This window comes from Artemia sp. Qi Xiang Cuo, chromosome 7, assembly GCF_049724085.1.
Source record: "Artemia sp. Qi Xiang Cuo chromosome 7, ASM4972408v1, whole genome shotgun sequence".
NCBI classification, from domain to species: Eukaryota; Metazoa; Arthropoda; class Branchiopoda; order Anostraca; family Artemiidae; genus Artemia; species Artemia sp. Qi Xiang Cuo.
In genome coordinates, this window is record NC_142800.1 from 10,415,935 (window position 1) to 10,433,692 (window position 17,758).

Genomic DNA, 17,758 nt, shown 5'->3' on the forward strand with positions numbered 1-17,758 from the left:
AAAAGAATAATACACAATCATCTAACAGTTAGTCAAGCAATAATAAGTAATCAAGGAGGCACACTTGTGCCTCTATAAAGAGGCGACCCACCACAATGTTAAGCGATTTCAGGTCCTAGAGGTCGCAGATAGACGGCGGTAATCGCATTTTGTAGCCCAAACTCAAACTAAGAAACGTGCAAAATTTCATCCTCCTCCGACTTTCATGGGGTAAACTGGGCCGGAAGTTTCGACCCTCCCACCACATCCCCCCTTTAACGTTGTCCGATTCGGCTAAAATTTAGAGGTTAAGCTTTCCTAGGGCCCGGGAACTTATCCTCGAAATTTCAGCTCAATTTCAGATCACTCCTTCCCTGTTTTCAAAAAACCAAATATAGCCACTTAAAATTCATCATTTCTTTTTTTTTCTTAGCCACGCCTACAGGCCACAGTTGGCAACGGATCCGGTTGAATGAGGACTCATTTGAAGCAGAATTCGACCTGTAAGTGCCTTTTGATATTTTCAGACCGAAAAAATCATCCCCCGAATTTATATGTACGAAAAACCTTGTTTTCCCATATTAGCCCATTTTAATTTTTCCCACCACCACCCCCCTGTTACGTTGTCTGATTGCGCTGAAATTGGTAGAATAAGCTTTTCTGGGGCCTGGGAGTTTATCCTCGAAATTTCAGCTCAATCTAATTACTCCTTCCCTGTTTTCCAAAAACCAAATATCAAGTTTTGCTTGCGTCAAAGAGATTCATCACCTCACTAAAAAACAATTTCAATTATGTCTCTTTAGTGTAGCGGTGAGACTTCTGGCAGTCAGGCGGAAAACCCGAGTTCGATTCACCGTTAGATCAAATTTTTTATATACTGAATTTAAATTAAAAAAAAAAATTCAGTTTCTTTTTTAAATTATTTGAAAAAAATTATGTTTTCTAAAGAGTTAAAGAGGCTGAGTTACAAGGTCGACCCTTAAAACACCCTGTCGAGAAAGAAAAGAATAATACACAATCATCTAACAGTTAGTCAAGCAATAATAAGTAATCAAGGAGGCACACTTGTGCCTCTATAAAGAGGCGACCCACCACAATGTTAAGCGATTTCAGGTCCTAGAGGTCGCAGAGAGACGGCGGTAATCGCATTTTGTAGCCCAAGCTCGAACTAAGAAACTTGCAAAATTTCATCCTGCTCCGACTATCTTCATGGGGTAAACTGGGCCGGAAGTTTCGACCCTCCCACCACAGCCCCCCTTTAACGTTGTCCGATTGGGCTGAAATTTAGAGGTTAAGCGTTCCTAGGGCCCGGAAGCTTATCCTCAAATTTTCAGCTCAATCCGATAACTCCGTCCCAGTTTTCAATAAACCAAATATAGCCACTTAAAATTCATCATCTCTTTTTTTTTCTTAGCCACGCCTACAGGCCACAGTTGGCAACGGATCCGGTTGAATGAGGACTCATTCGAAGCAGAATTCGACCTGTTAGGGCCTTTTGATATTTTCAGACCGAAAAAATTATCCCCCGAATTTACATTTACGAGAAACCTTAGTTTTTTTTCAAATAATACACATAAACAGGTTAGACATGCTTTGTTATGAAAATTATTTGAAAAAAAACTACGTTTTCTAAAGAGTTAAAGAGGCTGAGTTACAAGGTCGAACCTTAAAACGTACAGGGATTAAGAGGCACAGTTGGGGGGCCGCTGCCCCCTAAACCCCCGCTTTCGCAGCCTTTAAATAAAAAAAAAAAATTAACTTTTTGAAATTCCCCGATTTTGAAATTAACTTTTAAAAAATTAACTTTTTGAAATTTTTAAATCCCCCGAATTTACATTTACGAAAAACCTTAGTTTTTTTCAAATAATACAGATAAACAGGTTAGACATGCTTTGTTATGAAAATATCTGCGCGTCAATTTTCATAACAAAGCATGTCTAACCTGTTTATGTGTATCAAGGAGGCACACTTGTGCCTCTATAAAGAGGCGACCCACCACAATGTTAAGCGATTTCAGGTCCTAGAGGTCGCAGAGAGACGGCGGTAATCGCATTTTGTAGCCCAAGCTCAAACTAAGAAACTTGCAAAATTTCATCTTCCTCCGACTTTATCTTCATGGGGTAAACTGGGCCGGAAGTTTGGACCCTCCCACCACAGCCCCCCTTTAACGTTGTCCGATTGGGCTGAAATTTAGAGGTTGAGCTTTCCTAGGGCCCGGGAGCTTATCCTCGAAATTTAAGCTCAATCCGATCACTTCTTCCCTGTTTTCAAAAAACCAAATATAGCCACTTAAAATTCATCATTTCTTTTTTTTTCTTAGCCACGCCTACAGGCCACAGTTGGCAACGGATCCGGTTGAATGAGGACTCATTTGAAGCAGAATTCGACCTGTTAGGGCCTTTTGATATTTTCAGACCGAAAAAATTATCCCCGAATTTACATTTACGAAAAACCTTAGTTTTTTTCAAATAATACAGATAAACAGGTTAGACATGCTTTGTTATGAAAATATCTGCGCGTCAATTTTCATAACAAAGCATGTCTTACCTGTTTATGTTTATTATTTGAAAAAAACTACGTTTTCTAAAGAGTTAAAGGGGCTGAGTTACAAGGTCAACCTTCAAAACGTACAGGGATTAGGAGGCACAGTTGGGGGGGGCTGTTAAAGAGGCTGAGTCACAAGTTCGAACCTTAAAACGTACAGGGATTAGGAGGCACCCTGTACGACGTGATTTGAGTATTCAGGAATTAAAAGCCTTAACACAAGAATGTTCAAGAGTGGGGGGTTTGGGGGGCGGCAGCCCCCAACTTCAACTCCTGACACGATCAGCTAACAGTTAGTCAAGCAATAATAAGTAATAAACTGTACAAAAACGTGCAGAAATTATTTGAAAAAAACTACGTTTTCTAAAGAGTTAAAGAGGCTGAGTTACAAGGTCGAACCTTAAAACGTACAGGGATTAGGAGGCACAGTTGAGGGGCTGCCGCCCCCAAACCCCCGCTTTCGCAGCCTTTAAATAAAAAAAAAGTTTTTTAAACTAAAAGTAAGGAGCGACATTAAATCTTAAAACGAACAGAAATTATTCCGTATATGAAAGAGGCTGTGCCCTCCTCCACGCCTCGCTCTTTACGCTAAAGTTTTTATTGTTTAAAAAAAGAGTTGTGAGAAAGTCAAACTTTAGCGTAAAGAGCGAGGCGTGGAGGAGGGCACAGCCTCTTTCATATACGGAATAATTTCTGTTCGTTTTAAGATTTAATGTCGCTCCTTACTTTCAGTTTAAAAAACTTTTTTTATTTAAAGGCTGCGAAAGCGGGGGTTTGGGGGCGGCAGCCCCAACTATGCCTCTAATCCCTGTACGTTTTAAGGTTCGACCTTGTAACTCAGCCTCTTTAACTCTTTAGAAAACGTAGTTTTTTTCAAATAATATATATATAAGCCAAGAATTTCTCCTTAGCAGGGATAATTTTACAGTCAGAGCCCAGTTTGAATTTTGATCATCGCAATGGAGTATACTCTATTCTGTCTCGCCGCTCACAGATCAAATTGAAATTTCACAATTTTCTTCTGTTTTGGGGGAGGGGAAAGACTTACGGTTTTGTCCTCCCAAAAAAGCATACGCTACGGCCTTTTTAATACCTGATTGAATTTTTCAACAGGCTCTTTGGCTAGTATTCCATTTACTTAAAAACATTAAAAGCTAACATATTAAGAAGACTGTCTCGCCTTGAAGCAATTAAACTTATCAAACCATTGAATTTTCTGGAGACTTTAAACTTCATCTATGGTACTTCAGCTTATATTAAAGTTGTGTTGTAAATTTAAAACCGTAAATTATTACATCACTACTTTAAAAAGAAACTACTGTCCTACTCTTCCATCATAGGCAACACAATAGCGCTGCCTAAGTAAAGAGCGATTTAAGCACAATATATTATATGTGTGTGTGTATATATATATATATATATATATATATATATATATATATATATATATATATATATATATATATATATATATATATATATATATATATATATATATATATATATATATATATATATATATATATATATATATATATATATATATATATATATATATATATATATATATATATATATATATATATATTTACTCGGGCACTTCGTATAGTTGTCGTAAAAATTTTGAAAGGAGCTCATTCGATTGTAAATTTGAAGCACAGTTTATAGAATTATCCAGTAAGTTTATCGCAGATCATTACTGGTCTTCATTCTCGGTACGAACAAAAAGCTCCTCCCACTTCTTTCTGTATTAGCGGGTTAGTCTGTTTCCGATTGTTTCCAACAAAGTGCATTATTCGTAGTAGCGGGTTTCCACTTGTTTCCGATTGTTTCGCGTCTGACTTGTCTACCCGTGAAAAGATCTGATGCCGCTTATGTTTCTATCTGCAAAAACGTTCTCTGGAGCACTCGCACCTTGGTCCGGGTTTTTATAATGGGTGAGATAGGGAAAGATCATACTGGATAATTATATAAACTGTGATTTGAAGTTACAGTGCTCTTTGTAAGAATCAAAATTGAATTGAGGGCAACCAGCCCCCCCCCACATCTCACGACGATAAGTTTCCAAAACAAAGATCAATAATAATTTTTAGATATTTACTTTCTTCAGCATTGTTGAAACATCCTGTAATTATGCTTTTAGGGACGTCAACCACCTCAGAGCCCCCAGAACAAGGGCTGTAAGTCAGGCAATTCGTTCACTGTTTACATATACCATATATTATTGATAAAGGTATGCATGTTTGATATTTACTATCCAAAAAGACAAAGGGCATTCAGGTGAGGCTTTGAGAGAAGGTTGAGGGGAGTTTTGAACTAAATCAAAACATGTTATATATATATATATATATACGGCTGTCAAAAGAGCGTAACTTAGGAATGACTGAGTACATCAATTTAGAACTTTCAGGAAATGATAAGGGAGGTGATCAATTGGCAAAAAAGGTAATATCTGTATGCTACTAAAACTAGCACAACCACTACTGCTTCCATTACTACTAATATAACCACAGGAGTATATTTAGTTTTTGTGGGGAAATTTGAACTAAATCAAAAGACACAATGTACCTACACATTGTCAAAAGATAGTGTATTAAAAATGAATTTGGGCATTAAGTTGAAAGAATTCGGAAAATACTTAAAGGGAAAGATCAATTGACCAAAAGGCAATATGTGCACGCTACTACTAATGCTACTACCGCTGCTACATTTTCTACAACTACAACTACTACTACTACTGTTACTTTATCTACTAATTTTAAGGCTAAGAGCATCAATCAAAAATCATTTTGTGATGAAAATCACAAAAGTATATATATCAGCAATATCAGCAATGCCATATAAACGGCTAATTGTATTAAGTTGAAACTTCCAGGACCTGACAAGAACGATGTTCAAATCACCAAAAGGCAATACATTAAATATTAATGCTATCACTACAGTTACAGTAACTAATGACGCTAAGGGTATTAAGGTGAAGCTTTTAGGGAACGTTTAGGGGGAGTTTCAATTAAACGAAAAAAACTATATGCATGCAGGTTTCCTAAAGGACATATGAGCAATATATAAGCTCTTACTCAATACGATCTTATCTATAAGCAATATAATAAGCAGCGCCGCTCTATAATAGCTAGAAATATCACTGAAAATTTTAAAGCAGCAAATTCGATTCAAGATTAAAAGTTCTAGTGCCTTTTTTAAGAAGAAAAAGAGATTGGCTTGCAAGCAGCTCTCCTCCCAAGCCCATTCATTTTCCAAGGACAACCAACCAAAATTTTGAGACATACATTTTATTCAGAATAGCAGAACAGTCCAGCAGCTATGTCTCTAGGGATATTGGATATATCAACCCCCCAGAATTATGCAATTGGCCCATTATGCTTTTAAACTAAATCAAAAGTTGTTGTGTGCATGGTTGCCAATTAGAAACCTCAGCAATATCTCAAGAACGACTGGGGTATTAAGTTGAAAATTTTAGGGCTACTAACTTGTTAGTTGGTTTTATACCTTTAATGTATCTCTATATAAAAGCAAACAGGTTTCCAACGAGTTTTCTGTCGAGTTTACAGACACAGCCAATTAGTATACGAGATTAAATTTACCTCCAAATCTAGCTCCCTTGGAAATGACAATCAATCATAGGGAGCCACAGGGCAACTAGAAAACACAAACCTCCTAATTCGTACACTTAATACCCAGCACAATTAAAATGTAAATAATCGATAAATAGCTGTCATTGATGACCAGAAATCTAATTTATTAGCAGACAAATAACAGATTTTGCCAAGCAGACAAAGGGTTCAAATGCAGAGGAGCGAACAGAGGAGTAATAAACTACGAGCTCTGTGCACCTACCCCAACTTCCTACTTATTTTCCTATGACTGAAGGTTTGACCTTCACCTATGACCAATGTTTTACCTATGTTTACCTATGTTTTACCTATGTTTACCTATGTTTTATCGATGTTTTACCTATGTTTACCTATGACCTTCAGTCATAGGTAAACAAATAAAGCCTGGAACAAAATCTTCTACAACAGCAGCTGAAACCTCAGTCAAGTTTGGTTTTATTTTTCTTTTTCAGATATTTTCTTGTGATTAATTAAAAAAAAAATTCCACAAAATAAGTTTTTCAAAGAAAGGTGTAAAGAACTCCATTAAACTAAAAAGCAGAAAACAAAAATCAAATAATCTACCAAGCGTGAAACTACCACAACTCAGCATCAATAAAATAAATGAAACCCAAAACGAACAGAAATTACGATAAATAACCAAGTCAAACTCAAAACGAGCAGGACTTAGCATGAGTTGGACTCAAAACCCCTATGCCACCCCAAGGCTAGAACATAATTTGTACTTTACTGAAAAAATATAAATGTTTTTACTTTTATAACTTTAATAAATCAAATAATATTAACATTCTGATTACTAAATACCAATATATGTATAATAAACTGACAATGCACATTCATTTGTGAATTTTTTTATTGATCATGTTTTGGGAAATGCTGGGCGTGAGAGGGGCGTTAGGCGCTGTCTGGTGAGTTGGAACTACTAAAAAATGCACTAGACCATTTCATTTCAAATCGAAGAATTTTTTTCGAAATTTCTAAGACAACACTTTCTATAAAAACCGTATATGCCCCCAGGGCATAACTTACAGACCTTGCCCTGAGGGCTGGGGGGAGGGTTGTCATCCTCAAAGACCTAATTTCCAGAACTTTCTACTACGTTGAACAAAATGGCTATCTGAAAATTTTGATTGGATTTATTTGGGGGAATGATGGGCAAGAGAGGAGGGTTAGTTACCCTCCAAGCACTTTCGACTATTAAAAAGGGCACTAGCCTTCTCAATTTCCAACTGGATGAGCCCCTTTTGAAGTTTTTACGACAACGCTATCTATAAAAACCTTAAAAACCTTTTAGGGCATAACTTATAACCTTTGCCCTAGGGGCTCTGGGGGGTTTGTCATTCTCAACAACTACGTTAAACAAAATTGCTATCACTAAACTTTGATTGAATATATTTGGGGAATGGTGGGCGTGAGAGGGGGGTTAATTACTCTCCACTCACTTTCGACTACTAAAAAGGGCACTAGTCCTTTCAATTTCCAATCAAATGAGCCCTTTTTGAAATTTCTAGAACAACTTTCGAAATAAACCTTATATGCCCCCAGGGCATAACTTACAACCCTTGCACTAAGGGCTCTGAGGGGGTTATCATACTAAAAGACCAAATTTCCAGAACTTTCTACTACGTTAAACAAAATGGATATCTCGAAATTTTTATAGGATGTGTTTGGGGGAATGGTGGGCGTGAGAGGGGGGTTTTATTGCCCTTCAATCATTATATGCCCCCAGAGCATAACTTACAACCCTTGCCCTGAGGGCTCTGGGGGGAGGGGAGCGGTTGTCATACTTAAAAACCTAATTTCCAAAACTTTTAACTACGTTGAAGAAAATGGTTATCCAAAAATTTTGATTGGGTACGTATGGGGGAAAGGTGGCCCTGAGAGGGGGTTAGTTGCCCTCAAATCACTTTCGACTATTAAAAAGGGCACTAGTCCTTTGAATTTCTAATCATATGAGCCCTTTTTTAAGTTTTACAACAAAGATTTCAATAAAAACCTTATATGCCCCCAAGGCACAACTTATAACCCTTGCCCTGAAGACTGTGGGGGGAGTTTCCTGCTCAAAGGTATAATTTCCAGAACTTTTAACTGCATAGAACAAAATGGCTATCTCAAAACTTGGATTGGATGTGTTTGGGGAAATGGTGGGCATGGAAGGGGTGTTAGTTGCCTTCCAATCACATTCGACTATTAAAAAGGGCACTAGCCATTCCAATTTCCAATCGAATGAGCCCTTTTTGAAGTTTCTACGACAAAGCCTTCTATAAAAACCTTATGTGCCCCCAGGGCATAACTTACAACCCTTGCCCTGAGTGCTTTAGAGGGAGTGTCCTCCTTAAAACAAAATTTCTATTTTGAAATTAACTACGTTGAAAAAAATGGCTTTCTAAAAATTTTGATTGGATGTGTTTGGGGAAAAGTTGGGCGTGGACGGGGTGTTAGTTGTCTTCCAATCACTTTCGACTATCAAAAAGGGCATTAGCCATTCCAATTTCCGATCGAATGAGGCCTTTTCGAAGTTTCTATGGCAACTCCTTCAATACGAAGTGCCCTGGTATGGAAGAAAACAAAAAAAAAGAAAACAATAATACATTGTACCAACATCGTTCTTTACTTAGGCAGCGCGATTGCGGTGCCTCTGATGTGATGGTGTCAGTAGTTGTTCCTAATATTTTTCAAACGGTTCGTGGTAACGAATTAAACAGTTAGTGGTAACGAACTGTAAGTAAGGAGCGACCTTCAGTCTCAGTGCTAGGGGGTGATCCCACCCTTCCCATTGCAATCTTCTTTTCTATGTACCATAAACAATTACATTCACATGCCTATCAACACAAGGGTGGAAAAGTGGAGTTGGGGCATAACGAGCGTCACAAGGATATTTCTTGGGGGAGGGGTTGGAAAGTGCTACTGGAGTTTTGTTTATATTTCTCATTTCCTATTTACAGTTTATTTACGCTTAGGTCTATTAAGTTATTACGTTTACGTAATAAACGTACGTCTCATTTCGTTTTATTACAAAATGAGACGTAATTATTACGCTTACGTAATAATAATGAGACTCAATTATTACGTTTATGTCTCATTTCCTATTTACGTTTAGAGTGGGGCATCACTTCCCTGCTGCTGCCCATAGGGAACACTCTAATAAAACAGGCTTGTTGGAAGAACTTCCCATTAAAACCATGGAAATGGTGACCTTACAAATAAATAGTGTTATTCCAACCCCCCTTCCTCCCATACACATAGTTCTCATTCGAGGGGTGCATTTATTTTCAGGGTTTAATATCATTCACAAAGTACTGTTTTGCAAATATTAAACGGTTTTAATGTTGCTCTTTACTTTCATTTGAGAAAACTTGTGTTTTTCATTAATATAATAGAATATAAAGTTCATAGGTATTGAATCCTTTTTAAAAGTCAAAAATACAGCTAAATCCCAAGATTAATATTCAGCTTATGATTTATACACACTGTCATGGAAGAAATAGTTTCTTCAGTAATGAAATCTCTTTTAAAGCAAAGCCCATGAATGAGAATAGGATTGAGGATAGAATAGAACCAATGAATGAGGAACCAATTTGAGACAAAAGAAATTCAACAGTTTTTAAATAAATATATTCCAACTTGTAACTATCGCTATCAAGTACAAGCAAAGGGATTGTTTTGGCAAATACTAAAAACTCTCAGGACCACCCCTAGCCAGAATTTTTTTTTGGTTTGGAGAAAACCCCTGAAAATATAGAAAAATGGTCATCAATATGTTGTATTTCCTATTTTGATCCCATCCTAGGAAATTCTTATATCCCCCTCCCTAAGGTTCAGATGACTATGATAACAAAAGGATGTAGGGTGAATCTATCTCAAAGCAACTTTCGCAGAGACAGAGAGCATTGGTTTTTTATAGCTAAGTGAAGGAACTCAAAAGTAAGTGGGCAAACATGAAAAGCACAATGAATTCCAAAGGTAAAATCTTTTAGTAGCCCTTTACTGTGTAAATGAGGGTCGGGAGGGCTAGTCAACCCAAGCCAACCCATAAAATGACCAAAAAAGATACTAAAATTATTTTTAAAGCTCCAAGAGCAAAGGGATCATGAAATAAGAAAACCAAAGAAAACCCAGAATTACATAAGATAAACAAAACTGAAGATAAAGATGAAGAAAACCAAAGAATTACAAGGAAATTAATGGGGCAAGTAATTACACATCAAAATACATATAATTGCATGGATGATAGATAGAGGGGTATCTTGTATCTCCTCCCAGGAAGTTGAGATATTGCTGCCTAAACCAACGCCTTCCATCTCCTCCAAGGAAGCATAGGAAAAATCTGTCTGCCAACCCCTTTCTCCTCCTCTTAAAACAAACTAAAAAAAAACTGTAAGCCTGTAAAATTAAATAAGATCATATAAATACATAATCTGATTAAGTGAAAACTCATAGGAAAAGGAGAAGATTTATTGTAACATTGTAAACAGGGCCTTTCCCAGGACTTTTCCTAATAGGAAAGTAAAGCTGTCTTTGGGATGGACCAAATAAGGTAATATTTAGTAAATAAGCTGTCTTTGGGATGGACTAAATAAAGTAATATTTGGTAAATAAGCTGTCTTTGGGATGAACTAAATAAAGTAATATTTGGTAAATAAGCTGTCTTAAATATTTGGTAAATAAGCTGTCTTTGGGATGGACCAAATAAGGTAAATAGTTTTCAAATCTTTGTAGTCACTCAATGACCAACAAATTATTGTTTGAAAGGAACTTAGATAGTCTCATTTTTCTTGGGTGGATGGGTGCTTAATCCTGAAAATTCTCTTGGGGTATGGCATTCATTCTAATAATATTTATTGAAATCTAAATCCATTTTCCTTTGTGAAGCAAAAGCTAGACCTACCTAGGCTTAAATGTCTTGCCAAAAATCCAAGTGTGTTTTGCTTTGACCCACTTTATTTTTCTCTTTTCAGGTAATAATTCCAGAAAAAACAAGGAAATTTTCTAAATCCAAAATAGTGGTTGGTATGAATGGATAGCCTGTTTTTACAGGAATACCATTTTGTGTTTCATGCTAAAGCAATAATGAAAGATGAGCCTAATTGAACACAAGCTTGATTCCACGAGCTTCTTGGAGAGGGGTTGAATGCTAAAAAAAAAAAAAAAATTCATATAATAAGGTTTTCACATATAACAATGTGGGTGTCTTATTACAGGGTTTGCCTGGAAAGGGGGAGGGATCCTTACATATAAATTTAGGCATGGTTAACTCCATATTGCCCACTGTGCCCAGGGATACTAAACATAATTTGTATTACCTTGCTGAACAAGAAACAGTGAAATTTCCAAAGCTACTACTATGCCAACAAACAAAAAAAGGCCACTCAAAGAAACTGATAAGACAACCAAAAACAAAATTTGAATCCAACATGGCCTTCCTTGGTTAAAAATTCTAGCAAGTACAGTTGTAAAAATAGACTTTTTGAGGACAACAGCTCTTAATCATTGACACAAGTTGAAACCTTTCAAGTTAGCTGAAATTTGACACTAGCAACCATAAGCAACCATAGCAACCTTAATATATATAGACATAGCAACCATAAGCAGATCTTGCAGATTGATTACTTGGCTATATAATGATGGTACAACTTTCTTTTTTTTAAATAATAGTACTCAAAACTGTCAGTGGGATCCATGACAACTCTACCCACACACAACCCCTCCCCACCCCAACCCTTGATGAAGATTTCAGTGGGGAGGTAGAAATTTATCATCTTGTTTGAAACAGAATCAGGCAGAAAGATATGTATTTAGCATCTTGTTTAAATCAGAGTCAAGCAAAAATTTTCAATCAGCATTATTAGAGGCACAAACTGGGCATGAGGTAAACACCACCCCTCCACTGTAAAGTTTTCAAGAGAAGAGACTCTGACATTTATGCTTAACCTAAAGCTTCCTCCCTCAATTCATCAGTAAAGTTACAATATCATAGTTAAGTATTTGGCTGTCCTCTGACAGCTCTTTCTCCCTCTAGAGGGACTGCCCTTTAAAAATCTGTGTGTTATCAAAGTGAAACCTTGCAAAAGAAATTTTCTACTTAAATGAAGTGCAACAAAATTGTTTTCAGCTTCACAACTTTGCCTAATCCCAATATTTTAAGGTTTTAAAGATATGCAAATACATTTCCTAAATTTTGAAAAAAAACATTGATATGGCTTAAAATTCAACTCAAATAAAAGGAATTGCATTTTCAGAATTAAAGCCAGAGAAAAAGAAACTGATAGCTGAAAATTAAGGTAAAATGTTGTTTTGTCAAAATTTCAATAGGTACCTGTCATGTAGGCAAATTTCAGGACTCTCTAGAGGGAGAAGGAGTGGTGGCAGGTACTTCAAAATACCTTCCCCAGGACAGCTAAGGGGTGGCCAACAAACAGCCTGTGGGCTGTATACAGCCCACTGTAAACATTTTTGTGGCCTGTGAGATTTATCACACTTTTATTTTCTGAACCCTCATGATGCATGCACATCTTGGAACATCACAGATTTGATGTTTTACTCTTAGCAATATTGTTTATCAATGTTTATAGCCCAAGTATTATATCATTATTCTGTAGCTCAAGTATTATTGATGTATCATATTATGCAAGTAGAGTTACAAAAAACAGTGAATTATGTTTGATCACATGCACTTCTGCATTGATAATTTAAGGATTTTTTGAAGGAATTAGATTCTGAATAGCCTACAGTGAAGTTGTGTATTTCAGTCAAGTCAGATGGTTAAATTGAGATTGACTTGCAAAAGCTAAGCAAAAAAGTGGAGAAACAAATGCTGCACTATAAATAAATATTTTTTATGATTTTGTTTTTATATTTTGTTATTTTTTTATAGTTTTTTAGTATTATATAGATTTTTTACAATGTGCATTTAGTATCATTAATATTATTATATTATCTATGTTTATGTGTAAAAATAATAGTAAACATAATTAATAAAAATTCATTATTTTTAAATTTGTCACTCCAAAAATATCTTTAATAGGTTTAAATGTAGGTTTAAATCTAATATGGGTATAGGCTATATAATTTTAAATGCAGCCCATAGAGTTATGATGCATTTTCAAAGTGGCCACAAGATAATTTGGGTTGGCCACTCCTGCTTTAGTGCCATCCTTGGAAGTTTTGTTTTCCTAACCTAACTGCTTTCCAAGATAGCCAAAAGTAGCTAAAGTAGAATTTTAAGTAGAATGGTAAAATTCTACTTTAGCTACTTTTGACTATCTCAGAAAGGGGTTAGGTTAGGAAAATGGAACTTTCAGGGATGGGTCTACAGGCTAAAGTATGTCCTGGGAAGGTATTTTGAAGTATCTACCTCCACTCCTTCTCCCTCTAGAGGGCCCTGACCTTTGATGACCTTTAAATCTGTGAGTTATAGAAGTGAAACCTTGAAAAATAGATCTTCTGTTTAAATGAAGTATAACAAAATTGTTTTCAGCTTTGCAACTTTGCTCAATCCCAATTTATAAAGTTTCAAAGATATGCAAATACATTTCCTAAATTCTGGAAATAAAACATTGATATGGCTTAAAATTCTGCTCAAATACCTGAAATTGCATTTTCAGAGCTACTTTTGGCTATCTTGGAATGGGGTAAGGATAGAAAAATGAAACTTTCAGGAATGGGTCTACAGGCTAAAGTATGTCCCGGGAAGGTATTTTGAAGTACCTATCTCTACTCCTTCTCCCTCTAGAGGGTCCTGAAATCTGCCTAGCCTATATGACAGGTCTATACCCATTGAAATTTTGACAAAACAACATTTTACATTAATTTTCAGTTATCAGTTTCTTTTTCTCTGGCTTTAGCTCTGAAAATGCAATTTCATTTATTTGAGCAGAATTTTAAGCCATATAATAGTTTATTTCCAAAATTTAGGAAATGTATTTGCATATCTTTAAAACCTTATAAATTGGGATTGAGCGCTGTTGTGAAGCTGAAAACAATTTTGTTGTACTTCATTTAAGCAGAAGATCTATTTTGCAAGGTTTCACTTCTATAACTCACATATTTTTAAAGGTCATCAAAGGTCGGGACCCTCTAGAGGGAGGAGTGGAGGTGGGTACTTCAAAATATCTTCCCAGGACATACTTTAGCCTGTAGACCCATCCCTGAAAGTTTCATTTTCTTAACCTAACCCCTTTCCAAGATAGTCAAAAGTAGCTAAAGTAGAATTTTACCTAGAATTTTACCTAGATGAGGTTTGGGTCAATATATATGAAATCATATTATTGAGTTAGGACTAAAGTGAATACACCATTTGATGCCTTTTTTATGCTGATTATGAATATAATAAGCATTTCTATCGGAAATGAATTTCAGCCCCCCCCCCCTATATAGGCTATACCTAACCTAACCCTGAATTGGCATATATAGGGGGGGGGGCTGAAATTCATTTCCGATAGAAATGCTTATTATATTCGTAATCAGCATAAAAAAAGGCATCGATGGTGTATTCACTTTAGTCCTAACTCAATAATATGATTTCGTATATTTTGACCGAGGTTCGCCCCCCCCCCCCGGAATTCAGCTTATGGGCGCCCATGAAGCTATGGCAAATCTAAATTTGCATCTTACCGAGTTTTATTATTATTTTCTATTTTCTTCCTTTCTTTTCTAAAATATTTTAGCAGTGTTGTCTCAGTACTATCACACGATTCTCTCAACATAAGGGAGGTTTCTAAAATCAAATTTGCAGAACGCTAATAAGTTCTACGTTCTAATGTTCTGCAAATTTGCAGAACGTTATACAAAATAACGTACAGAAACTGAGGTTTCTGAATTTATTTTGTGCTCAACTCCTTCCTACTCTAAATAACACAACAGTAACTTTTAAAGTTAATAACGAATATTTATTTCACTGAGTGCTATTTTGTTTGTTTATAATACTATTTTGTTCAAACAAAATGTGTGTTCAAACATTATTTTGTTCAACAATATGTGTCAAAACAAAATTAGATAAGATTTAGTCTACTATTACTATTAATAACTCACTACAGCACCGACACGCTTGAGGCCAATGCAGCTAAACACGCCCGTCCTCCATCTTAATGTATTCAAAGCGTTCCTCTTTACACCCTCCTAGGAAGTTCCTATTTCCCTTAAATCTTTCTTTACTATATCCTTTCACCCCAACCGCAGAGGACCTGCTTTCCGTTTAGCCCTAGACGGTTGGCCGAAAAGGAGAATCTTCGGCAATCTGTCATCCTTCACAGGGTTGCCACCGTCAATAGGATTTTACTAGATCTAGTAAAAAAAATCTAGTAATTTGGAGGATCTAGTAAATTTCCCCAAATCTAGTAGAAACTAGTAGAAAGTCATGGTTTATAGTAAACAAAATTTTTTTTTTATTTTCCTTGAATTGAGGGAAAAAATTTGTCGTAAACATATGACAATTTACAATTTTTGCTTGTCTGTTTTACAATTTGCAATTTTGTTTGTCTGTCTCAGAGATAGACAAGCAGTCACTTATTTTCATAAACAGACAATTCACTTCCGGCATCTATAGGTCGACAAAATCAGCTTTCTGTGTATCAAATCTTACCAACTAAAAATGAAGCTATAATGACAGTTGGATTTGTGAGGGATTGGGAATCTATTGGAATCAAAACAAAAGCCAACCACCCAAGGTGATTAGGTGAATCTCCTCAGTTAAAAAATTTTTATTGAGGAAAAAGGAGCCTGTCGAGAGAAATTAAAAATAAGTAGAAATGTAACATTATATATATATGTATATATATATATATATATATATATATATATATATATATATATATATATATATATATATATATATATATATATATATATATATATATATATATATATATATATATATATATATATATATATATATATATATATATATATATATATATACATATATATATATATATATATATATATATATATATATATATATATATATATATATATATATATATATATATATATATATATATATATATATATATATATATATATATATATATATATATATATATATATATATATATATATATATATATATATATATATATATATATATATATATGAACTTGTAGGTTTCCAGAATTTTCAATCATACTATGAAAACGAATGAAAAGAGGAAAAGAGAAAAAAAAGAAGAAAAAAAGAAAAAAGATATATGAAAATCGCATTGATTATCCTCCTATAGTAAAATTCGATGTTTGATGGTGCGGAGTAAAACAGATGCGATCTAGTAAATTTTTCCTCTCCGATTTAGTAAATTCTTCCAGGTCAGGGTGGCAACCCTGATCCTTCATTCGCAGAACGTGCCTAGCCATCTCAACTAGACCCCGGCCCCGCGCCGGCGGATCGACCGAACGACGAGAGGCCCGGTCAAACGCTGCCAAAGTGTTGTAACGCCACTGGCGCGCCGCCGCAGGCAGAGGCGGTGGCGTTCGGTCAACTTTAAATTAATTTTGTGGCAATTCTTTATCGCGTCAACCGCAAAGTCGGAGCTTTTCCTTCTCGTGTGGTTTAGTATTTCAATTTTCCTGATTAGAAATCAAGCAGGACTTGCACTATCCCCAAATTTTCGGGTATTTCCCCGAAAATCTATGCATCACCCCGAAAAAAAATTTGGTTCCCCGAATCCCAGAAAATCACGCAATCATGGTGACACCCCTAGCGATTTATCACCAGTGACTTTCCCTGCCAAATATTACTTTGCATTCCATTAATTCTTCACTACCCTCTTGTTCATTAATTTTCGTCTCTTTTGTTACTTTGCATAAAAACCAGACAGATGCAATATGCAATTGCAAATATTGGAATATACACAGTTCTTCATATGTTGACAAAACAAAGTATCGTCTATATGAAATGAGTTTAAATCATTTCGAATACAGTTTCCCAATCGCAATTTCTGACATCATTCGTAGTCAAGAATTTTATTTTCAAGTTGAATAGAATTATAGAACGCATTCACTACTATACAGCTTCAGCCTTCAGTTGGGTTTTGAAATTGACAGCCGACAGATTGTTTCTACAGCTGAATTGTAAGTTTGCAGATTTTTTTTTTTGCTGATTTTTGATAATATTTTCTTAATGTTTAATACTCAATTGTTGAACGTCTGATAGAAAATACAATCTTCTTTCTTAAACATTTCTTAAACCAAAAAGTTAATTTTTTTAATTTAAAACAGAGACGGCATCTTATCAAGGTGGTATCCAGAGGGGGGGGGGTAGTGAGCTATCATATTTAAATAATAATGCCTCGATTTTTTTTGAAAGCAGGGGTGCCAATAAGTAAATTATTTTTTTTTATTTAAAGCAGAGACGGTATCCTATCAAGATGGTATCCAGAGGTGAGGGGTGGGGGCATAGGGAGTTATTATATTTAAATGATAGTACCTTGATTTTTTTTTATTGAAAGCAGGGATGTAAAAAAGTTGACAAAAATTAACAAGATTTTCGTGAGTTATACTTGATACAGCACTTGCAGGGTTTTATCATTCAAAGGGAAAGGGACATATGCGTCCAACCCGTTTTTTTTTTCTTATTGGTGAAACGGGTTTATTTAGAAAACATTCATTCATAAG

The 17,758-nt window shown here is 35.4% G+C and overlaps 1 protein-coding gene across 1 annotated transcript in view; it reads right to left on the reverse strand.

Moving 5' to 3' along the window:
* Positions 1–11,282, reverse strand: part of Klc (kinesin light chain) — a 146,634-nt gene extending 135,352 nt beyond the window's left edge. Inside the window, exon 1 of the mRNA XM_089092014.1 lies at positions 11,044–11,282. The gene's annotated coding sequence lies outside the window, so the exon portion shown is untranslated. The remainder of the gene's footprint in view (positions 1–11,043) is intronic.
* Between the last annotated feature and the right edge of the window lie 6,476 nt (positions 11,283–17,758).